The sequence below is a fragment of the Euphorbia lathyris genome, chromosome 1 (genome assembly GCF_963576675.1).
Source record: "Euphorbia lathyris chromosome 1, ddEupLath1.1, whole genome shotgun sequence".
In the NCBI taxonomy this organism is placed as follows: domain Eukaryota; kingdom Viridiplantae; phylum Streptophyta; class Magnoliopsida; order Malpighiales; family Euphorbiaceae; genus Euphorbia; species Euphorbia lathyris.
In genome coordinates, this window is record NC_088910.1 from 136,247,294 (window position 1) to 136,265,656 (window position 18,363).

Below are 18,363 nucleotides of genomic sequence, written 5' to 3' on the forward strand. Positions count from 1 at the left end.
TGAAGGATGAGCATACGGGAGAAAGGGGCGCCCAGTATGGAATATATGCTTAGTTTTTGCATCGGATGATGGTGCGATCATACCAGCACTAATGCACCGGATCCCATCAGAACTCCGAAGTTAAACGTGCTTGGGCGAGAGTAGTACTAAGATGGGTGACCTCTTGGGAAGTCCTCGTGTTGCACCCCCAAACTTTTTTTGCAAGGTGCATTTTTTAATTAATTAATTTTTTTTTCACCATGGCGTGCACGTTTTCGAGGCGGGGGTCAGTGTTTGGGGTTCGGGGGCTTGTGCATGCACGTGAAGGATGAGCATACGGTAGAAAGGGGCGCCCTGTATGGAATATATGCTTAGTTTTTACATGGGATGACGGGTGCGATCATACCAGCACTAATGCACCGGATCCCATCAGAACTCCGAAGATAAACGTGATTGGGCGAGAGTAGTACTAAGATGGGTGACCTTTTGGGAAGTCCTCGTGTTGCACCAACAAACTTTTTTGCAACGTGCATTTTTTAATTAATTAATTTTTTTTTCACCATGGCGTGCACGTTTTCGAGGCGGGTGTCAGTGTTTGGGGTCCGGTGGCTTGTGCATGCACGTGAAGGATGAGCATACGGGAGAAAGGGGCGCCCAGTATGGAATATATGCTTAGTTTTTGCATGGGATGACGGGTGCGATCATACCAGCACTAATGCACCGGATCCCATCAGAACTCCGAAGTTAAACGTGCTTGGGCGAGAGTAGTACTAAGATGGGTGACCTCTTGGGAAGTCCTCGTGTTGCACCCCCAAAGTTTTTTGCAACGTGCATTTTTTAATTAATTAATTTTTTTTCACCATGGCGTGCACGTTTTCGAGGCGGGGGTCAGTGTTTGGGGTCCGGGGGCTTGTGCATGCACGAAAAGGATGAGCATACGGGAGAAAGGGGCGCCCAGTATGAAATATATGCTTAGTTTTTGCATGGGATGACGAGTGCGATCATACCAGCACTAATGCACCGGATCCCATCAGAACTCTGAAGATAAACGTGCTTGGGCGAGAGTAGTACTAAGATGGGTGACCTCTTGGGAAGTCCTCGTGTTGCACCCCCAAACTTTTTTGCAACGTGCATTTTTTAATTATTTAATTTTTTTTTCACCATGGCGTGCACGTTTTCGAGGCGGGGGTCAGTGTTTGTGGTCCGGGGGCTTGTGCATGCACGTGAAGGATGAGCATACGGGAGAAAGGGGCGCCCAGTATGGAATATATGCTTAGTTTTTGCATGGGATGACGGGTGCGATCATACCAGCACTAATGCACCGGATCCCATCAGAACTCCGAAGTTAAACGTGCTTAGGCGAGAGTAGTACTAAGATGGGTGACCTCTTGGGAAGTCCTCGTGTTGCACCCCCAAACTATTTTGCAACGTGCATTTTTTAATTATTTAATTTTTTTTTTCACCATGGCGTGCACTTTTTCGAGGCGGGGGTCAGTGTTTGGGGTCCGGGGGCTTGTGCATGCACGTGAAGGATGAGCATACGGGAGAAAGGGGCGCCCAGTATGAAATATATGCTTAGTTTTTGCATGGGATGACGGGTGCGATCATACCAGCACTAATGCACCGGATCCCATCAGAACTCCGAAGTTAAACGTGCTTGGGCGAGAGTAGTACTAAGATGGGTGACCTCTTGGAAAGTCCTCGTGTTGCACCCCCAAACTTTTTTGCAACGTGCATTTTTTAATTATTTAATTTTTTTTTACCATGGCGTGCACGTTTTCGAGGCGGGGGTCAGTGTTTGGGGTCCGGGGGCTTGTGCATGCACGTGAAGGATGAGCATACGGGAGAAAGGGGCGCCCAGTATGGAATATATGCTTAGTTTTTGCATGGGATGACGGGTGCGATCATACCAGCACTAATGCACCGGATCCCATCAGAACTCCGAAGGTAAACGTGCTTGGGCGAGAGTAGTACTAAGATGGGTGGCCTCTTGGGAAGTCCTTGTGTTGCACCCCCAAACTTTTTTGCAACGTCCATTTTTTAATTATTTAATCTTTTTTTTCACCATGGTGTGCACGTTTTCGAGGCGGGGGTCAGTGTTTGGGGTCCGGGGGCTTGTGCATGCACGTGAAGGATGAGCATACGGGAGAAAGGGGCGCCCAGTATGGAATATATGCTTAGTTTTTGCATGGGATGACGGGTGCGATCATACCAGTACTAATGCACCGGATCCCATTAGAACTCAGAAGTTAAACGTGCTAGGGCGAGAGTAGTACTAAGATGGGTAACCTCTTGGGAAGTCCTCGTGTTGCACCCCCAAACGTTTTTGCAACGTGCATTTTTTAATTATTTAATTTTTTTTTCACCATGGTGTGCACGTTTTCGAGGCGGGGGTCAGTGTTTGTGGTCCGGGGGCTTGTGCATGCACGTGAAGGATGAGCATACGGGAGAAAGGGGCGCCCAGTATGGAATATATGCTTAGTTTTTGCATTGGATGACGGGTGCGATCATACCAGCACTAATGCACCGGATCCCATCAGAACTCCGAAGTTAAACGTGCTTAGGCGAGAGTAGTACTAAGATGGGTGACCTCTTGGGAAGTCCTCGTGTTGCACCCCCAAACTATTTTGCAACGTGCATTTTTTAATTATTTAATTTTTTTTTTCACCATGGCGTGCACTTTTTCGAGGCGGGGGTCAGTGTTTGGGGTCCGGGGGCTTGTGCATGCACGTGAAGGATGAGCATACGGGAGAAAGGGGCGCCCAGTATGAAATATATGCTTAGTTTTTGCATGGGATGACGGGTGCGATCATACCAGCACTAATGCACCGGATCCCATCAGAACTCCGAAGTTAAACGTGCTTGGGCGAGAGTAGTACTAAGATGGGTGACCTCTTGGAAAGTCCTCGTGTTGCACCCCCAAACTTTTTTGCAACGTGCATTTTTTAATTATTTAATTTTTTTTTACCATGGCGTGCACGTTTTCGAGGCGGGGGTCAGTGTTTGGGGTCCGGGGGCTTGTGCATGCACGTGAAGGATGAGCATACGGGAGAAAGGGGCGCCCAGTATGGAATATATGGTTAGTTTTTGCATGGGATGACGGGTGCGATCATACCAGCACTAATGCACCGGATCCCATCAGAACTCCGAAGGTAAACGTGCTTGGGCGAGAGTAGTACTAAGATGGGTGGCCTCTTGGGAAGTCCTTGTGTTGCACCCCCAAACTTTTTTGCAACGTGCATTTTTTAATTATTTAATCTTTTTTTTCACCATGGCGTGCACGTTTTCGAGGCGGGGGTCAGTGTTTGGGGTCCGGGGGCTTGTGCATGCACGTGAAGGATGAGCATACGGGAGAAAGGGGCGCCCAGTATGGAATATATGCTTAGTTTTTGCATGGGATGACGGGTGCGATCATACCAGCACTAATGCACCGGATCCCATCAGAACTCCGAAGTTAAACGTGCTCGGGCGAGAGTAGTACTAAGATGGGTGACCTCTTGGGAAGTCCTCGTGTTGCACCCCCAAACTTTTTTGCAACGTGCATTTTTTAATTATTTAATTTTTTTTTTCACCATGGCGTGCACGTTTTCGAGGCGGGGGTCAGTGTTTGGGGTCCGGGGGCTTGTGCATGCACGTGAAGGATGAGCATACGGGAGAAAGGGGCGCCCAGTATGGAATATATGCTTAGTTTTTGCATGGGATGACTGGTGCGATCATACCAGCACTAATGCACCGGATCCCATCAGAACTCAGAAGTTAAACGTGCTTGGGCGAGAGTAGTACTAAGATGGGTGACCTCTTGGGAAGTCCTCGTGTTGCACCCCCAAACTTTTTTGCAACGTGCATTTTTTAATTATTTAATTTTTTTTCACCATGGCGTGCACGTTTTCGAGGCGGGCCCAAACTTTTTTGCAACGTGCATTTTTTAATTATTTAATTTTTTTTTCACCATGGCGTGCACGTTTTCGAGGCGGGGGTCAGTGTTTGGGGTCCGGGGGCTTGTGCATGCACGTGAAGGATGAGCATACGGGAGAAAGGGGCGCCCAGTATGGAATATATGCTTAGTTTTTGCATGGGATGACGGGTGCGATCATACCAGCACTAATGCACCGGATCCCATTAGAACTCCGAAGTTAAACGTGCTTGGGCGAGAGTAGTACTAAGATGGGTGACCTCTTGGGAAGTCCTCGTGTTGCACCCCCAAACTTTTTTGCAACGTGCATTTTTTAATTATTTAATTTTTTTTTCACCATGGCGTGCACGTTTTCGAGGGGGGCCCAAACTTTTTTGCAACGTGCATTTTTTAATTATTTAATTTTTTTTTCACCATGGCGTGCACGTTTTCGAGGCGGGGGTCAGTGTTTGGGGTCCGGGGGCTTGTGCATGCACGTGAAGGATGAGCATACGGGAGAAAGGGGCGCCCAGTATGGAATATATGCTTAGTTTTTGCATGGGATGACGGGTGCGATCATACCAGCACTAATGCACCGGATCCCATCAGAACTCCGAAGATAAACGTGCTTGGGCGAGAGTAGTACTAAGATGGGTGACCTCTTGGGAAGTCCTCGTGTTGCACCCCCAAACTTTTTTGCAACGTGGATTTTTTAATTATTTAATTTTTTTTTCACCATGGCGTGCACGTTATCGAGGCGGGCCCAAACTTTTTTGCAACGTGCATTTTTTAATTATTTAATTTTTTTTTCACCATGGCGTGCACGTTTTCGAGGCGGGGGTCAGTGTTTGGGGTCCGGGGGCTTGTGCATGCACGTGAAGGATGAGCATACGGGAGAAAGGGGCGCCCAGTATGGAATATATGCTTAGTTTTTGCATGGGATGACGGGTGCGATCATACCAGCACTAATGCACCGGATCCCATCAGAACTCCGAAGTTAAACGTGCTTGGGCGAGAGTAGTACTAAGATGGGTGACCTCTTGGGAAGTCCTCGTGTTGCACCCCCAAACTTTTTTGCAACGTGCATTTTTTAATTATTTAATTTTTTTTCACCATGGCGTGCACGTTTTCGAGGCGGGCCCAAACTTTTTTGCAACGTGCATTTTTTAATTATTTAATTTTTTTTTCACCATGGCGTGCACGTTTTCGAGGCGGGGGTCAGTGTTTGGGGTCCGGGGGCTTGTGCATGCACGTGAAGGATGAGCATACGGGAGAAAGGGGCGCCCAGTATGGAATATATGCTTAGTTTTTGCATGGGATGACGGGTGCGATCATACCAGCACTAATGCACCGGATCCCATCAGAACTCCGAAGTTAAACGTGCTTGGCCGAGAGTAGTACTAAGATGGGTGACCTCTTGGGAAGTCCTCGTGTTGCACCCCCAAACTTTTTTGCAACGTGCATTTTTTAATTATTTAATTTTTTTTTCACCATGGCGTGCACGTTTTCGAGGGGGGCCCAAACTTTTTTGCAACGTGCATTTTTTAATTATTTAATTTTTTTTTTCACCATGGCGTGCACGTTTTCGAGGCGGGGGTCAGTGTTTGGGGTCCGGGGGCTTGTGCATGCACGTGAAGGATGAGCATACGGGAGAAAGGGGCGCCCAGTATGGAATATATGCTTAGTTTTTGCATGGGATGACGGGTGCGATCATGCCAGCACTAATGCACCGGATCCCATCAGAACTCCGAAGTTAAACGTGCTTGGGCGAGAGTAGTACTAAGATGGGTGACCTCTTGGGAAGTCCTCGTGTTGCACCCCCAAACTTTTTTGCAACGTGCATTTTTTAATTATTTAATTTTTTTTCAACATGGCGTGCACGTTTTCGAGGGGGGCCCAAACTTTTTTGCAACGTGCATTTTTTAATTATTTAATTTTTTTTTTCACCATGGCGTGCACGTTTTCGAGGCGGGGGTCAGTGTTTGGGGTCCGGGGGCTTGTGCATGCACGTGAAGGATGAGCATACGGGAGAAAGGGGCGCCCAGTATGGAATATATGGTTAGTTTTTGCATGGGATGACGGGTGCGATCATACCAGCACTAATGCACCGGATCCCATCAGAACTCCGAAGTTAAACGTGCTTGGGCGAGAGTAGTACTAAGATGGGTGACCTCTTGGGAAGTCCTCGTGTTGCACCCCCAAACTTTTTTGCAACGTGCATTTTTTAATTATTTAATTTTTTTTTCACCATGGCGTGCACGTTTTCGAGGGGGGCCCAAACTTTTTTGCAACGTGCATTTTTTAATTATTTAATTTTTTTTTTCACCATGGCGTGCACGTTTTCGAGGCGGGGGTCAGTGTTTGGGGTCCGGGGGCTTGTGCATGCACGTGAAGGATGAGCATACGGGAGAAAGGGGCGCCCAGTATGGAATATATGCTTAGTTTTTGCATGGGATGACGGGTGCGATCATGCCAGCACTAATGCACCGGATCCCATCAGAACTCCGAAGTTAAACGTGCTTGGGCGAGAGTAGTACTAAGATGGGTGACCTCTTGGGAAGTCCTCGTGTTGCACCCCCAAACTTTTTTGCAACGTGCATTTTTTAATTATTTAATTTTTTTTTCACCATGGCGTGCACGTTTTCGAGGGGGGCCCAAACTTTTTTGCAACGTGCATTTTTTAATTATTTAATTTTTTTTTTCACCATGGCGTGCACGTTTTCGAGGCGGAGGTCAGTGTTTGGGGTCCGGGGGCTTGTGCATGCACGTGAAGGATGAGCATACGGGATAAAGGGGCGCCCAGTATGGAATATATGCTTAGTTTTTGCATGGGATGACGGGTGCGATCATGCCAGCACTAATGCACCGGATCCCATCAGAACTCCGAAGTTAAACGTGCTTGGGCGAGAGTAGTACTAAGATGGGTGACCTCTTGGGAAGTCCTCGTGTTGCACCCCCAAACTTTTTTGCAACGTGCATTTTTTAATTATTTAATTTTTTTTCACCATGGCGTGCACGTTTTCGAGGGGGGCCCAAACTTTTTTGCAACGTGCATTTTTTAATTATTTAATTTTTTTTTCACCATGGCGTGCACGTTTTCGAGGCGGGGGTCAGTGTTTGGGGTCCGGGGGCTTGTGCATGCACGTGAAGGATGAGCATTCGGGAGAAACGGGCACCCAGTATGGAATATATGCTTAGTTTTTGCATGGGATGACGGGTGCGATCATACCAGCACTAATGCACCGGATCCCATCAGAACTCCGAAGTTAAACGTGCTTGGCCGAGAGTAGTACTAAGATGGGTGACCTCTTGGGAAGTCCTCGTGTTGCACCCCCAAACTTTTTTGCAACGTGCATTTTTTAATTATTTAATTTTTTTTCACCATGGCGTGCACGTTTTCGAGGCGGGCCCAAACTTTTTTGCAACGTGCATTTTTTAATTATTTAATTTTTTTTTCACCATGGCGTGCACGTTTTCGAGGCGGGGGTCAGTGTTTGGGGTCCGGGGGCTTGTGCATGCACGTGAAGGATGAGCATACGGGAGAAAGGGGCGCCCAGTATGGAATATATGCTTAGTTTTTGCATGGGATGACGGGTGCGATCATACCAGCACTAATGCACCGGATCCCATCAGAACTCCGAAGTTAAACGTGCTTGGGCTAGAGTAGTACTAAGATGGGTGACCTCTTGGGAAGTCCTCGTGTTGCACCCCCAAACTTTTTTGCAACGTGCATTTTTTAATTATTTAATTTTTTTTTAACCATGGCGTGCACGTTTTCGAGGGGGGCCCAAACTTTTTTGCAAGGTGGATTTTTTAATTATTTAATTTTTTTTTCACCATGGCGTGCACGTTTTCGAGGCGGGGGTCAGTGTTTGGGGTCCGGAGGCTTGTGCATGCACGTGAAGGATGAGCATACGGGAGAAAGGGGCGCCCAGTATGGAATATATGCTTAGTTTTTGCATGGGATGACGGGTGCGATCATACCAGCACTAATGCACCGGATCCCATCAGAACTCCGAAGTTAAACGTGTTTCGGCGAGAGTAGTACTAAGATGGGTGACCTCTTGGGAAGTCCTCTTGTTGCACCCCCAAACTTTTTTGCATCGTGCATTTTTTAATTATTTAATTTTTTTTTCACCATGGCGTGCACGTTTTCGAGGGGGGTCCAAACTTTTTTGCAACGTGCATTTTTTAATTATTTAATTTTTTTTTTCACCATGGCGTGCACGTTTTCGAGGCGGGGGTCAGTGTTTGGGGTCCGGGGGCTTGTGCATGCACGTGAAGGATGAGCATACGGGAGAAAGGGGCGCCCAGTATGGAATATATGCTTAGTTTTTGCATGGGATGATGGGTGCGATCATACCAGCACTAATGCACCGGATCCCATCAGAACTCCGAAGCTAAACGTGCTTGGGCGAGAGTAGTACTAAGATGGGTGACCTCTTGGGAAGTCCTCGTGTTGCACCCCCAAACTTTTTTGCAACGTGCATTTTTTAATTATTTAATTTTTTTTCACCATGGCGTGCACGTTTTCGAGGCGGGCCCGAACTTTTTTGCAACGTGCATTTTTTAATTATTTAATTTTTTTTTTTCACCATGGCGTGCACGTTTTCGAGGCGGGGATCAGTGTTTGGGGTCCGGGGGCTTGTGCATGCACGTGAAGGATGAGCATACGGGAGAAAGGGGCGCCCAGTATGGAATATATGCTTAGTTTTTGCATGGGATGACGGGTGCGATCATACCAGCACTAATGCACCGGATCCCATCAGAACTCAGAAGTCAAACGTGCTTGGGCGAGAGTAGTACTAAGATGGGTGACCTCTTGGGAAGTCCTCGTGTTGCACCCCCAAACTTTTTTGCAACGTGCATTTTTTAATTATTTAATTTTTTTTCACCATGGCGTGCACGTTTTCGAGGCGGGCCCAAACTTTTTTGCAACGTGCATTTTTTAATTATTTAATTTTTTTTTCACCATGGCGTGCACGTTTTCGAGGCGGGGGTCAGTGTTTGGGGTCCGGGGGCTTGTGCATGCACGTGAAGGATGAGCATACGGGAGAAAGGGGCGCCCAGTATGGAATATATGCTTAGTTTTTGCATGGGATGACGGGTGCGATCATACCAGCACTAATGCACCGGATCCCATCAGAACTCCGAAGTTAAACGTGCTTGGGCGAGAGTAGTACTAAGATGGGTGACCTCTTGGGAAGTCCTCGTGTTGCACCCCCAAACTTTTTTGCAACGTGCATTTTTTAATTATTTAATTTTTTTTTCACCATGGCGTGCACGTTTTCGAGGGGGGCCCAAACTTTTTTGCAACGTGCATTTTTTAATTATTTAATTTTTTTTTTCACCATGGCGTGCACGTTTTCGAGGCGGGGGTCAGTGTTTGGGGTCCGGGGGCTTGTGCATGCACGTGAAGGATGAGCATACGGGAGAAAGGGGCGCCCAGTATGGAATATATGCTTAGTTTTTGCATTGGATGACGGGTGCGATCATACCAGCACTAATGCACCGGATCCCATCAGAACTCCGAAGTCAAACGTGCTTGGCCGAGAGTAGTACTAAGATGGGTGACCTCTTGGGAAGTCCTCGTGTTGCACCCCCAAACTTTTTTGCAACGTGCATTTTTTAATTATTTAATTTTTTTTCACCATGGCGTGCATGTTTTCGAGGCGGGCCCAAACTTTTTTGTAACGTGCATTTTTTAATTATTTAATTTTTTTTTCACCATGGCGTGCACGTTTTCGAGGCGGGGGTTAGTGTTTGGGGTCCGGGGGCTTGTGCATGCACGTGAAGGATGAGCATACGGGAGAAAGGGGCGCCCAGTATGGAATATATGCTTAGTTTTTGCATGGAATGACGGGTGCGATCATACCAGCACTAATGCACCGGATCCCATCAGAACTCCGAAGTGAAACGTGCATTGGCTAGAGTAGTACTAAGATGGGTGACCTCTTGGGAAGTCCTCGTGTTGCACCCCCAAACTTTTTTGCAACGTGCATTTTTTAATTATTTAATTTTTTTTTAACCATGGCGTGCACGTTTTCGAGGGGGGCCCAAACTTTTTTGCAACGTGCATTTTTTAATTATTTAATTTTTTTTTTCATCATGGCGTGCACGTTTTCGAGGCGGGGGTCAGTGTTTGGGGTCCGGGGGCTTGTGCATGCACGTGAAGGATGAGCATACGGGAGAAAGGGGCGCCCAGTATGGAATATATGCTTAGTTTTTGCATGGGATGACGGGTGCGATCATACCAGCACTAATGCACCGGATCCCATCAGAACTCCGAAGTCAAACGTGTTTGGGCGAGAGTAGTACTAAGATGGGTGACCTCTTGGGAAGTCCTCGTGTTGCACCCCCAAACTTTTTTGCAACGTGGATTTTTTAATTATTTAATTTTTTTTTCACCATGGCGTGCACGTTATCGAGGCGGGCCCAAACTTTTTTGCAACGTGCATTTTTTAATTAGTTAATTTTTTTTCACCATGGCGTGCACGTTTTCGAGGCGGGGGTCAGTGTTTGGGGTCCGGGGGCTTGTGCATGCACGTGAAGGATGAGCATACGGGAGAAAGGGGCGCCCAGTATGGAATATATGCTTAGTTTTTGCATGGGATGACGGGTGCGATCATACCAGCACTAATGCACCGGATCCCATCAGAACTCCGAAGTTAAACGTGCTTGGGCGAGAGTAGTACTAAGATGGGTGACCTCTTGGGAAGTCCTCGTGTTGCACCCCCAAACTTTTTTGCAACGTGCATTTTTTAATTATTTAATTTTTTTTCACCATGGCGTGCACGTTTTCGAGGCGGGCCCAAACTTTTTTGCAACGTGCATTTTTTAATTATTTAATTTTTTTTTCACCATGGCGTGCACGTTTTCGAGGCGGGGGTCAGTGTTTGGGGTCCGGGGGCTTGTGCATGCACGTGAAGGATGAGCATACGGGAGAAAGGGGCGCCCAGTATGGAATATATGCTTAGTTTTTGCATGGGATGACGGGTGCGATCATACCAGCACTAATGCACCGGATCCCATCAGAACTCCGAAGTTAAACGTGCTTGGGCGAGAGTAGTACTAAGATGGGTGACCTCTTGGGAAGTCCTCGTGTTGCACCCCCAAACTTTTTTGCAACGTGCATTTTTTAATTATTTAATTTTTTTTTCACCATGGCGTGCACGTTTTCGAGGGGGGCCCAAACTTTTTTGCAACGTGCATTTTTTAATTATTTAATTTTTTTTTCACCATGGCGTGCACGTTTTCGAGGCGGGGGTCAGTGTTTGGGGTCCGGGGGCTTGTGCATGCACGTGAAGGATGAGCATACGGGAGAAAGGGGCGCCCAGTATGGAATATATGCTTAGTTTTTGCATGGGATGACGGGTGCGATCATGCCAGCACTAATGCACCGGATCCCATCAGAACTCCAAAGTTAAACGTGCTTGGGCGAGAGTAGTACTAAGATGGGTGACCTCTTGGGAAGTCCTCGTGTTGCACCCCCAAACTTTTTTGCAACGTGCATTTTTTAATTATTTAATTTTTTTTCACCATGGCGTGCACGTTTTCGAGGGGGGCCCAAACTTTTTTGCAACGTGCATTTTTTAATTATTTAATTTTTTTTTCACCATGGCGTGCACGTTTTCGAGGCGGGGGTCAGTGTTTGGGGTCCGGGGGCTTGTGCATGCACGTGAAGGATGAGCATACGGGAGAAAGGGGCACCCAGTATGGAATATATGCTTAGTTTTTGCATGGGATGACGGGTGCGATCATACCAGCACTAATGCACCGGATCCCATCAGAACTCCGAAGTTAAACGTGCTTGGCCGAGAGTAGTACTAAGATGGGTGACCTCTTGGGAAGTCCTCGTGTTGCACCCCCAAACTTTTTTGCAACGTGCATTTTTTAATTATTTAATTTTTTTTCACCATGGCGTGCACGTTTTCGAGGCGGGCCCAAACTTTTTTGCAACGTGCATTTTTTAATTATTTAATTTTTTTTTCACCATGGCGTGCACGTTTTCGAGGCGGGGGTCAGTGTTTGGGGTCCGGGGGCTTGTGCATGCACGTGAAGGATGAGCATACGGGAGAAAGGGGCGCCCAGTATGGAATATATGCTTAGTTTTTGCATGGGATGACGGGTGCGATCATACCAGCACTAATGCACCGGATCCCATCAGAACTCCGAAGTTAAACGTGCTTGGGCTAGAGTAGTACTAAGATGGGTGACCTCTTGGGAAGTCCTCGTGTTGCACCCCCAAACTTTTTTGCAACGTGCATTTTTTAATTATTTAATTTTTTTTTAACCATGGCGTGCACGTTTTCGAGGGAGGCCCAAACTTTTTTGCAAGGTGCATTTTTTAATTATTTAATTTTTTTTTTCACCATGGCGTGCACGTTTTCGAGGCGGGGGTCAGTGTTTGGGGTCCGGGGGCTTGTGCATGCACGTGAAGGATGAGCATACGGGAGAAAGGGGCGCCCAGTATGGAATATATGCTTAGTTTTTGCATGGGATGACGGGTGCGATCATACCAGCACTAATGCACCGGATCCCATCAGAACTCCGAAGTGAAACGTGTTTCGGCGAGAGTAGTACTAAGATGGGTGACCTCTTGGGAAGTCCTCTTGTTGCACCCCCAAACTTTTTTGCATCGTGCATTTTTTAATTATTTAATTTTTTTTTCACCATGGCGTGCACGTTTTCGAGGGGGGTCCAAACTTTTTTGCAACGTGCATTTTTTAATTATTTAATTTTTTTTTTCACCATGGCGTGCACGTTTTCGAGGCGGGGGTCAGTGTTTGGGGTCCGGGGGCTTGTGCATGCACGTGAAGGATGAGCATACGGGAGAAAGGGGCGCCCAGTATGGAATATATGCTTAGTTTTTGCATGGGATGATGGGTGCGATCATACCAGCACTAATGCACTGGATCCCATCAGAACTCCGAAGCTAAACGTGCTTGGCCGAGAGTAGTACTAAGATGGGTGACCTCTTGGGAAGTCCTCGTGTTGCACCCCCAAACTTTTTTGCAACGTGCATTTTTTAATTATTTAATTTTTTTTCACCATGGCGTGCACGTTTTCGAGGCGGGCCCGAACTTTTTTGCAACGTGCATTTTTTAATTATTTAATTTTTTTTTTCACCATGGCGTGCACGTTTTCGAGGCGGGGGTCAGTGTTTGGGGTCCGGGGGCTTGTGCATGCACGTGAAGGATGAGCATACGGGAGAAAGGGGCGCCCAGTATGGAATATATGCTTAGTTTTTGCATGGGATGACGGGTGCGATCATACCAGCACTAATGCACCGGATCCCATCAGAACTCAGAAGTCAAACGTGCTTGGGCGAGAGTAGTACTAAGATGGGTGACCTCTTGGGAAGTCCTCGTGTTGCACCCCCAAACTTTTTTGCAACGTGCATTTTTTAATTAGTTAATTTTTTTTCACCATGGCGTGCACGTTTTCGAGGCGGGCCCAAACTTTTTTGCAACGTGCATTTTTTAATTATTTAATTTTTTTTTCACCATGGCGTGCACGTTTTCGAGGCGGGGGTCAGTGTTTGGGGTCCGGGGGCTTGTGCATGCACGTGAAGGATGAGCATACGGGAGAAAGGGGCGCCCAGTATGGAATATATGCTTAGTTTTTGCATGTGATGACGGGTGCGATCATACCAGCACTAATGCACCGGATCCCATCAGAACTCCGAAGTTAAACGTGCTTGGGCGAGAGTAGTACTAAGATGGGTGACCTCTTGGGAAGTCCTCGTGTTGCACCCCCAAACTTTTTTGCAACGTGCATTTTTTAATTATTTAATTTTTTTTTCACCATGGCGTGCACGTTTTCGAGGGGGGCCCAAACTTTTTTGCAACGTGCATTTTTTAATTATTTAATTTTTTTTTTCACCATGGCGTGCACGTTTTCGAGGCGGGGGTCAGTGTTTGGGGTCCGGGGGCTTGTGCATGCACGTGAAGGATGAGCATACGGGAGAAAGGGGCGCCCAGTATGGAATATATGCTTAGTTTTTGCATGGGATGATGGGTGCGATCATACCAGCACTAATGCACCGGATCCCATCAGAACTCCGAAGATAAACGTGCTTGGGCGAGAGTAGTACTAAGATGGGTGACCTCTTGGGAAGTCCTCGTGTTGCACCCCCAAACTTTTTTGCAACGTGCATTTTTTAATTATTTAATTTTTTTTCACCATGGCGTGCACGTTTTCGAGGCGGGCCCAAACTTTTTTGCAACGTGCATTTTTTAATTATTTAATTTTTTTTCACCATGGCGTGCACGTTTTCGAGGCGGGGGTCAGTGTTTGGGGTCCGGGGGCTTGTGCATGCACGTGAAGGATGAGCATACGGGAGAAAGGGGCGCCCAGTATGGAATATATGCTTAGTTTTTGCATGGGATGACGGGTGCGATCATACCAGCACTAATGCACCGGATCCCATCAGAACTCCGAAGTTAAACGTGCTTGGGCTAGAGTAGTACTAAGATGGGTGACCTCTTGGGAAGTCCTCGTGTTGCACCCCCAAACTTTTTTGCAACGTGCATTTTTTAATTATTTAATTTTTTTTTAACCATGGCGTGCACGTTTTCGAGGGGGGCCCAAACTTTTTTGCAAGGTGGATTTTTTAATTATTTAATTTTTTTTTCACCATGGCGTGCACGTTTTCGAGGCGGGGGTCAGTGTTTGGGGTCCGGAGGCTTGTGCATGCACGTGAAGGATGAGCATACGGGAGAAAGGGGCGCCCAGTATGGAATATATGCTTAGTTTTTGCATGGGATGACGGGTGCGATCATACCAGCACTAATGCACCGGATCCCATCAGAACTCCGAAGTTAAACGTGTTTCGGCGAGAGTAGTACTAAGATGGGTGACCTCTTGGGAAGTCCTCTTGTTGCACCCCCAAACTTTTTTGCATCGTGCATTTTTTAATTATTTAATTTTTTTTTCACCATGGCGTGCACGTTTTCGAGGGGGGTCCAAACTTTTTTGCAACGTGCATTTTTTAATTATTTAATTTTTTTTTTCACCATGGCGTGCACGTTTTCGAGGCGGGGGTCAGTGTTTGGGGTCCGGGGGCTTGTGCATGCACGTGAAGGATGAGCATACGGGAGAAAGGGGCGCCCAGTATGGAATATATGCTTAGTTTTTGCATGGGATGATGGGTGCGATCATACCAGCACTAATGCACCGGATCCCATCAGAACTCCGAAGCTAAACGTGCTTGGGCGAGAGTAGTACTAAGATGGGTGACCTCTTGGGAAGTCCTCGTGTTGCACCCCCAAACTTTTTTGCAACGTGCATTTTTTAATTATTTAATTTTTTTTCACCATGGCGTGCACGTTTTCGAGGCGGGCCCGAACTTTTTTGCAACGTGCATTTTTTAATTATTTAATTTTTTTTTTCACCATGGCGTGCACGTTTTCGAGGCGGGGGTCAGTGTTTGGGGTCCGGGGGCTTGTGCATGCACGTGAAGGATGAGCATACGGGAGAAAGGGGCGCCCAGTATGGAATATATGCTTAGTTTTTGCATGGGATGACGGGTGCGATCATACCAGCACTAATGCACTGGATCCCATCAGAACTCAGAAGTCAAACGTGCTTGGGCGAGAGTAGTACTAAGATGGGTGACCTCTTGGGAAGTCCTCGTGTTGCACCCCCAAACTTTTTTGCAACGTGCATTTTTTAATTATTTAATTTTTTTTCACCATGGCGTGCACGTTTTCGAGGCGGGCCCAAACTTTTTTGCAACGTGCATTTTTTAATTATTTAATTTTTTTTTCACCATGGCGTGCACGTTTTCGAGGCGGGGGTCAGTGTTTGGGGTCCGGGGGCTTGTGCATGCACGTGAAGGATGAGCATACGGGAGAAAGGGGCGCCCAGTATGGAATATATGCTTAGTTTTTGCATGGGATGACGGGTGCGATCATACCAGCACTAATGCACCGGATCCCATCAGAACTCCGAAGTTAAACGTGCTTGGGCGAGAGTAGTACTAAGATGGGTGACCTCTTGGGAAGTCCTCGTGTTGCACCCCCAAACTTTTTTGCAACGTGCATTTTTTAATTATTTAATTTTTTTTTCACCATGGCGTGCACGTTTTCGAGGGGGGCCCAAACTTTTTTGCAACGTGCATTTTTTAATTATTTAATTTTTTTTTTCACCATGGCGTGCACGTTTTCGAGGCGGGGGTCAGTGTTTGGGGTCCGGGGGCTTGTGCATGCACGTGAAGGATGAGCATACGGGAGAAAGGGGCGCCCAGTATGGAATATATGCTTAGTTTTTGCATTGGATGACGGGTGCGATCATACCAGCACTAATGCACCGGATCCCATCAGAACTCCGAAGTCAAACGTGCTTGGCCGAGAGTAGTACTAAGATGGGTGACCTCTTGGGAAGTCCTCGTGTTGCACCCCCAAACTTTTTTGCAACGTGCATTTTTTAATTATTTAATTTTTTTTCACCATGGCGTGCATGTTTTCGAGGCGGGCCCAAACTTTTTTGTAACGTGCATTTTTTAATTATTTAATTTTTTTTTCACCATGGCGTGCACGTTTTCGAGGCGGGGGTTAGTGTTTGGGGTCCGGGGGCTTGTGCATGCACGTGAAGGATGAGCATACGGGAGAAAGGGGCGCCCAGTATGGAATATATGCTTAGTTTTTGCATGGAATGACGGGTGCGATCATACCAGCACTAATGCACCGGATCCCATCAGAACTCCGAAGTGAAACGTGCATTGGCTAGAGTAGTACTAAGATGGGTGACCTCTTGGGAAGTCCTCGTGTTGCACCCCCAAACTTTTTTGCAACGTGCATTTTTTAATTATTTAATTTTTTTTTAACCATGGCGTGCACGTTTTCGAGGGGGGCCCAAACTTTTTTGCAACGTGCATTTTTTAATTATTTAATTTTTTTTTTCATCATGGCGTGCACGTTTTCGAGGCGGGGGTCAGTGTTTGGGGTCCGGGGGCTTGTGCATGCACGTGAAGGATGAGCATACGGGAGAAAGGGGCACCCAGTATGGAATATATGCTTAGTTTTTGCATGGGATGACGGGTGCGATCATACCAGCACTAATGCACCGGATCCCATCAGAACTCCGAAGTCAAACGTGTTTGGGCGAGAGTAGTACTAAGATGGGTGACCTCTTGGGAAGTCCTCGTGTTGCACCCCCAAACTTTTTTGCAACGTGGATTTTTTAATTATTTAATTTTTTTTTCACCATGGCGTGCACGTTATCGAGGCGGGCCCAAACTTTTTTGCAACGTGCATTTTTTAATTAGTTAATTTTTTTTCACCATGGCGTGCACGTTTTCGAGGCGGGCGTCAGTGTTTGGGGTCCGGGGGCTTGTGCATGCACGTGAAGGATGAGCATACGGGAGAAAGGGGCGCCCAGTATGGAATATATGCTTAGTTTTTGCATGGGATGACGGGTGCGATCATACCAGCACTAATGCACCGGATCCCATCAGAACTCCGAAGTTAAACGTGCTTGGGCGAGAGTAGTACTAAGATGGGTGACCTCTTGGGAAGTCCTCGTGTTGCACCCCCAAACTTTTTTGCAACGTGCATTTTTTAATTATTTAATTTTTTTTCACCATGGCGTGCACGTTTTCGAGGCGGGCCCAAACTTTTTTGCAACGTGCATTTTTTAATTATTTAATTTTTTTTTCACCATGGCGTGCACGTTTTCGAGGCGGGGGTCAGTGTTTGGGGTCCGGGGGCTTGTGCATGCACGTGAAGGATGAGCATACGGGAGAAAGGGGCGCCCAGTATGGAATATATGCTTAGTTTTTGCATGGGATGACGGGTGCGATCATACCAGCACTAATGCACCGGATCCCATCAGAACTCCGAAGTTAAACGTGCTTGGGCGAGAGTAGTACTAAGATGGGTGACCTCTTGGGAAGTCCTCGTGTTGCACCCCCAAACTTTTTTGCAACGTGCATTTTTTAATTATTTAATTTTTTTTTCACCATGGCGTGCACGTTTTCGAGGGGGGCCCAAACTTTTTTGCAACGTGCATTTTTTAATTATTTAATTTTTTTTTCACCATGGCGTGCACGTTTTCGAGGCGGGGGTCAGTGTTTGGGGTCCGGGGGCTTGTGCATGCACGTGAAGGATGAGCATACGGGAGAAAGGGGCGCCCAGTATGGAATATATGCTTAGTTTTTGCATGGGATGACGGGTGCGATCATGCCAGCACTAATGCACCGGATCCCATCAGAACTCCAAAGTTAAACGTGCTTGGGCGAGAGTAGTACTAAGATGGGTGACCTCTTGGGAAGTCCTCGTGTTGCACCCCAAAACTTTTTTGCAACGTGCATTTTTTAATTATTTAATTTTTTTTCACCATGGCGTGCACGTTTTCGAGGGGGGCCCAAACTTTTTTGCAACGTGCATTTTTTAATTATTTAATTTTTTTTTCACCATGGCGTGCACGTTTTCGAGGCGGGGGTCAGTGTTTGGGGTCCGGGGGCTTGTGCATGCACGTGAAGGATGAGC

At 46.9% G+C, this 18,363-nt stretch overlaps 51 non-coding genes across 51 annotated transcripts; all 51 read left to right on the forward strand.

Moving 5' to 3' along the window:
- The first annotated feature begins 69 nt into the window (after positions 1 to 69).
- On the forward strand, positions 70 to 188 carry LOC136212336 (5S ribosomal RNA). Its single transcript, XR_010679498.1, has one exon. It is a non-coding gene; the product is annotated as a 5S ribosomal RNA (ribosomal RNA).
- Positions 189 to 371: 183 nt separating this feature from the next.
- On the forward strand, positions 372 to 490 carry LOC136215650 (5S ribosomal RNA). The gene has a single exon (XR_010682687.1). It is a non-coding gene; the product is annotated as a 5S ribosomal RNA (ribosomal RNA).
- Positions 491 to 672: 182 nt separating this feature from the next.
- On the forward strand, positions 673 to 791 carry LOC136211415 (5S ribosomal RNA). The gene has a single exon (XR_010678617.1). It is a non-coding gene; the product is annotated as a 5S ribosomal RNA (ribosomal RNA).
- Positions 792 to 972: 181 nt separating this feature from the next.
- LOC136215092 (5S ribosomal RNA) lies at positions 973 to 1,091 on the forward strand. Its single transcript, XR_010682144.1, has one exon. It is a non-coding gene; the product is annotated as a 5S ribosomal RNA (ribosomal RNA).
- Positions 1,092 to 1,273: 182 nt separating this feature from the next.
- Positions 1,274 to 1,392, forward strand: LOC136213644 (5S ribosomal RNA). Its single transcript, XR_010680742.1, has one exon. It is a non-coding gene; the product is annotated as a 5S ribosomal RNA (ribosomal RNA).
- Positions 1,393 to 1,575: 183 nt separating this feature from the next.
- On the forward strand, positions 1,576 to 1,694 carry LOC136213486 (5S ribosomal RNA). Its single transcript, XR_010680594.1, has one exon. It is a non-coding gene; the product is annotated as a 5S ribosomal RNA (ribosomal RNA).
- Positions 1,695 to 1,875: 181 nt separating this feature from the next.
- On the forward strand, positions 1,876 to 1,994 carry LOC136214808 (5S ribosomal RNA). Its single transcript, XR_010681878.1, has one exon. It is a non-coding gene; the product is annotated as a 5S ribosomal RNA (ribosomal RNA).
- A 183-nt stretch (positions 1,995 to 2,177) lies between these two features.
- LOC136215321 (5S ribosomal RNA) lies at positions 2,178 to 2,296 on the forward strand. The gene has a single exon (XR_010682363.1). It is a non-coding gene; the product is annotated as a 5S ribosomal RNA (ribosomal RNA).
- A 182-nt stretch (positions 2,297 to 2,478) lies between these two features.
- Positions 2,479 to 2,597, forward strand: LOC136213646 (5S ribosomal RNA). The gene has a single exon (XR_010680744.1). It is a non-coding gene; the product is annotated as a 5S ribosomal RNA (ribosomal RNA).
- A 183-nt stretch (positions 2,598 to 2,780) lies between these two features.
- On the forward strand, positions 2,781 to 2,899 carry LOC136213487 (5S ribosomal RNA). The gene has a single exon (XR_010680595.1). It is a non-coding gene; the product is annotated as a 5S ribosomal RNA (ribosomal RNA).
- A 181-nt stretch (positions 2,900 to 3,080) lies between these two features.
- On the forward strand, positions 3,081 to 3,199 carry LOC136214809 (5S ribosomal RNA). The gene has a single exon (XR_010681879.1). It is a non-coding gene; the product is annotated as a 5S ribosomal RNA (ribosomal RNA).
- Positions 3,200 to 3,382: 183 nt separating this feature from the next.
- On the forward strand, positions 3,383 to 3,501 carry LOC136211901 (5S ribosomal RNA). Its single transcript, XR_010679086.1, has one exon. It is a non-coding gene; the product is annotated as a 5S ribosomal RNA (ribosomal RNA).
- A 183-nt stretch (positions 3,502 to 3,684) lies between these two features.
- On the forward strand, positions 3,685 to 3,803 carry LOC136214790 (5S ribosomal RNA). The gene has a single exon (XR_010681862.1). It is a non-coding gene; the product is annotated as a 5S ribosomal RNA (ribosomal RNA).
- Positions 3,804 to 4,061: 258 nt separating this feature from the next.
- LOC136211918 (5S ribosomal RNA) lies at positions 4,062 to 4,180 on the forward strand. Its single transcript, XR_010679102.1, has one exon. It is a non-coding gene; the product is annotated as a 5S ribosomal RNA (ribosomal RNA).
- A 259-nt stretch (positions 4,181 to 4,439) lies between these two features.
- Positions 4,440 to 4,558, forward strand: LOC136212940 (5S ribosomal RNA). The gene has a single exon (XR_010680078.1). It is a non-coding gene; the product is annotated as a 5S ribosomal RNA (ribosomal RNA).
- Positions 4,559 to 4,817: 259 nt separating this feature from the next.
- On the forward strand, positions 4,818 to 4,936 carry LOC136211416 (5S ribosomal RNA). The gene has a single exon (XR_010678618.1). It is a non-coding gene; the product is annotated as a 5S ribosomal RNA (ribosomal RNA).
- Positions 4,937 to 5,194: 258 nt separating this feature from the next.
- LOC136213779 (5S ribosomal RNA) lies at positions 5,195 to 5,313 on the forward strand. Its single transcript, XR_010680883.1, has one exon. It is a non-coding gene; the product is annotated as a 5S ribosomal RNA (ribosomal RNA).
- Positions 5,314 to 5,573: 260 nt separating this feature from the next.
- On the forward strand, positions 5,574 to 5,692 carry LOC136212296 (5S ribosomal RNA). The gene has a single exon (XR_010679461.1). It is a non-coding gene; the product is annotated as a 5S ribosomal RNA (ribosomal RNA).
- A 259-nt stretch (positions 5,693 to 5,951) lies between these two features.
- Positions 5,952 to 6,070, forward strand: LOC136211417 (5S ribosomal RNA). The gene has a single exon (XR_010678619.1). It is a non-coding gene; the product is annotated as a 5S ribosomal RNA (ribosomal RNA).
- A 260-nt stretch (positions 6,071 to 6,330) lies between these two features.
- On the forward strand, positions 6,331 to 6,449 carry LOC136212297 (5S ribosomal RNA). The gene has a single exon (XR_010679462.1). It is a non-coding gene; the product is annotated as a 5S ribosomal RNA (ribosomal RNA).
- Positions 6,450 to 6,709: 260 nt separating this feature from the next.
- On the forward strand, positions 6,710 to 6,828 carry LOC136212298 (5S ribosomal RNA). The gene has a single exon (XR_010679463.1). It is a non-coding gene; the product is annotated as a 5S ribosomal RNA (ribosomal RNA).
- Positions 6,829 to 7,086: 258 nt separating this feature from the next.
- On the forward strand, positions 7,087 to 7,205 carry LOC136213780 (5S ribosomal RNA). The gene has a single exon (XR_010680884.1). It is a non-coding gene; the product is annotated as a 5S ribosomal RNA (ribosomal RNA).
- A 258-nt stretch (positions 7,206 to 7,463) lies between these two features.
- LOC136213626 (5S ribosomal RNA) lies at positions 7,464 to 7,582 on the forward strand. The gene has a single exon (XR_010680725.1). It is a non-coding gene; the product is annotated as a 5S ribosomal RNA (ribosomal RNA).
- Positions 7,583 to 7,841: 259 nt separating this feature from the next.
- Positions 7,842 to 7,960, forward strand: LOC136215673 (5S ribosomal RNA). The gene has a single exon (XR_010682708.1). It is a non-coding gene; the product is annotated as a 5S ribosomal RNA (ribosomal RNA).
- A 260-nt stretch (positions 7,961 to 8,220) lies between these two features.
- On the forward strand, positions 8,221 to 8,339 carry LOC136211757 (5S ribosomal RNA). Its single transcript, XR_010678948.1, has one exon. It is a non-coding gene; the product is annotated as a 5S ribosomal RNA (ribosomal RNA).
- Positions 8,340 to 8,599: 260 nt separating this feature from the next.
- On the forward strand, positions 8,600 to 8,718 carry LOC136214737 (5S ribosomal RNA). The gene has a single exon (XR_010681811.1). It is a non-coding gene; the product is annotated as a 5S ribosomal RNA (ribosomal RNA).
- A 258-nt stretch (positions 8,719 to 8,976) lies between these two features.
- LOC136211418 (5S ribosomal RNA) lies at positions 8,977 to 9,095 on the forward strand. Its single transcript, XR_010678620.1, has one exon. It is a non-coding gene; the product is annotated as a 5S ribosomal RNA (ribosomal RNA).
- A 260-nt stretch (positions 9,096 to 9,355) lies between these two features.
- Positions 9,356 to 9,474, forward strand: LOC136214698 (5S ribosomal RNA). The gene has a single exon (XR_010681775.1). It is a non-coding gene; the product is annotated as a 5S ribosomal RNA (ribosomal RNA).
- A 258-nt stretch (positions 9,475 to 9,732) lies between these two features.
- LOC136215618 (5S ribosomal RNA) lies at positions 9,733 to 9,851 on the forward strand. The gene has a single exon (XR_010682654.1). It is a non-coding gene; the product is annotated as a 5S ribosomal RNA (ribosomal RNA).
- Positions 9,852 to 10,111: 260 nt separating this feature from the next.
- Positions 10,112 to 10,230, forward strand: LOC136214017 (5S ribosomal RNA). The gene has a single exon (XR_010681116.1). It is a non-coding gene; the product is annotated as a 5S ribosomal RNA (ribosomal RNA).
- Positions 10,231 to 10,488: 258 nt separating this feature from the next.
- LOC136211419 (5S ribosomal RNA) lies at positions 10,489 to 10,607 on the forward strand. The gene has a single exon (XR_010678621.1). It is a non-coding gene; the product is annotated as a 5S ribosomal RNA (ribosomal RNA).
- A 258-nt stretch (positions 10,608 to 10,865) lies between these two features.
- LOC136211420 (5S ribosomal RNA) lies at positions 10,866 to 10,984 on the forward strand. Its single transcript, XR_010678622.1, has one exon. It is a non-coding gene; the product is annotated as a 5S ribosomal RNA (ribosomal RNA).
- A 259-nt stretch (positions 10,985 to 11,243) lies between these two features.
- Positions 11,244 to 11,362, forward strand: LOC136214162 (5S ribosomal RNA). Its single transcript, XR_010681258.1, has one exon. It is a non-coding gene; the product is annotated as a 5S ribosomal RNA (ribosomal RNA).
- Positions 11,363 to 11,620: 258 nt separating this feature from the next.
- On the forward strand, positions 11,621 to 11,739 carry LOC136213781 (5S ribosomal RNA). Its single transcript, XR_010680885.1, has one exon. It is a non-coding gene; the product is annotated as a 5S ribosomal RNA (ribosomal RNA).
- A 258-nt stretch (positions 11,740 to 11,997) lies between these two features.
- Positions 11,998 to 12,116, forward strand: LOC136213628 (5S ribosomal RNA). Its single transcript, XR_010680726.1, has one exon. It is a non-coding gene; the product is annotated as a 5S ribosomal RNA (ribosomal RNA).
- Positions 12,117 to 12,376: 260 nt separating this feature from the next.
- LOC136215726 (5S ribosomal RNA) lies at positions 12,377 to 12,495 on the forward strand. Its single transcript, XR_010682759.1, has one exon. It is a non-coding gene; the product is annotated as a 5S ribosomal RNA (ribosomal RNA).
- Positions 12,496 to 12,755: 260 nt separating this feature from the next.
- On the forward strand, positions 12,756 to 12,874 carry LOC136214814 (5S ribosomal RNA). Its single transcript, XR_010681884.1, has one exon. It is a non-coding gene; the product is annotated as a 5S ribosomal RNA (ribosomal RNA).
- Positions 12,875 to 13,133: 259 nt separating this feature from the next.
- Positions 13,134 to 13,252, forward strand: LOC136214738 (5S ribosomal RNA). Its single transcript, XR_010681812.1, has one exon. It is a non-coding gene; the product is annotated as a 5S ribosomal RNA (ribosomal RNA).
- A 258-nt stretch (positions 13,253 to 13,510) lies between these two features.
- On the forward strand, positions 13,511 to 13,629 carry LOC136211423 (5S ribosomal RNA). The gene has a single exon (XR_010678624.1). It is a non-coding gene; the product is annotated as a 5S ribosomal RNA (ribosomal RNA).
- A 260-nt stretch (positions 13,630 to 13,889) lies between these two features.
- On the forward strand, positions 13,890 to 14,008 carry LOC136212941 (5S ribosomal RNA). Its single transcript, XR_010680079.1, has one exon. It is a non-coding gene; the product is annotated as a 5S ribosomal RNA (ribosomal RNA).
- A 257-nt stretch (positions 14,009 to 14,265) lies between these two features.
- Positions 14,266 to 14,384, forward strand: LOC136213629 (5S ribosomal RNA). Its single transcript, XR_010680727.1, has one exon. It is a non-coding gene; the product is annotated as a 5S ribosomal RNA (ribosomal RNA).
- A 259-nt stretch (positions 14,385 to 14,643) lies between these two features.
- On the forward strand, positions 14,644 to 14,762 carry LOC136215674 (5S ribosomal RNA). The gene has a single exon (XR_010682709.1). It is a non-coding gene; the product is annotated as a 5S ribosomal RNA (ribosomal RNA).
- A 260-nt stretch (positions 14,763 to 15,022) lies between these two features.
- Positions 15,023 to 15,141, forward strand: LOC136211758 (5S ribosomal RNA). The gene has a single exon (XR_010678949.1). It is a non-coding gene; the product is annotated as a 5S ribosomal RNA (ribosomal RNA).
- A 259-nt stretch (positions 15,142 to 15,400) lies between these two features.
- On the forward strand, positions 15,401 to 15,519 carry LOC136215199 (5S ribosomal RNA). Its single transcript, XR_010682246.1, has one exon. It is a non-coding gene; the product is annotated as a 5S ribosomal RNA (ribosomal RNA).
- Positions 15,520 to 15,777: 258 nt separating this feature from the next.
- LOC136211424 (5S ribosomal RNA) lies at positions 15,778 to 15,896 on the forward strand. Its single transcript, XR_010678625.1, has one exon. It is a non-coding gene; the product is annotated as a 5S ribosomal RNA (ribosomal RNA).
- A 260-nt stretch (positions 15,897 to 16,156) lies between these two features.
- Positions 16,157 to 16,275, forward strand: LOC136214699 (5S ribosomal RNA). Its single transcript, XR_010681776.1, has one exon. It is a non-coding gene; the product is annotated as a 5S ribosomal RNA (ribosomal RNA).
- Positions 16,276 to 16,533: 258 nt separating this feature from the next.
- Positions 16,534 to 16,652, forward strand: LOC136215620 (5S ribosomal RNA). Its single transcript, XR_010682655.1, has one exon. It is a non-coding gene; the product is annotated as a 5S ribosomal RNA (ribosomal RNA).
- A 260-nt stretch (positions 16,653 to 16,912) lies between these two features.
- On the forward strand, positions 16,913 to 17,031 carry LOC136214018 (5S ribosomal RNA). The gene has a single exon (XR_010681117.1). It is a non-coding gene; the product is annotated as a 5S ribosomal RNA (ribosomal RNA).
- A 258-nt stretch (positions 17,032 to 17,289) lies between these two features.
- On the forward strand, positions 17,290 to 17,408 carry LOC136211425 (5S ribosomal RNA). Its single transcript, XR_010678626.1, has one exon. It is a non-coding gene; the product is annotated as a 5S ribosomal RNA (ribosomal RNA).
- A 258-nt stretch (positions 17,409 to 17,666) lies between these two features.
- LOC136211426 (5S ribosomal RNA) lies at positions 17,667 to 17,785 on the forward strand. Its single transcript, XR_010678627.1, has one exon. It is a non-coding gene; the product is annotated as a 5S ribosomal RNA (ribosomal RNA).
- Positions 17,786 to 18,044: 259 nt separating this feature from the next.
- LOC136214163 (5S ribosomal RNA) lies at positions 18,045 to 18,163 on the forward strand. Its single transcript, XR_010681259.1, has one exon. It is a non-coding gene; the product is annotated as a 5S ribosomal RNA (ribosomal RNA).
- The last annotated feature ends 200 nt before the right edge of the window (positions 18,164 to 18,363 follow it).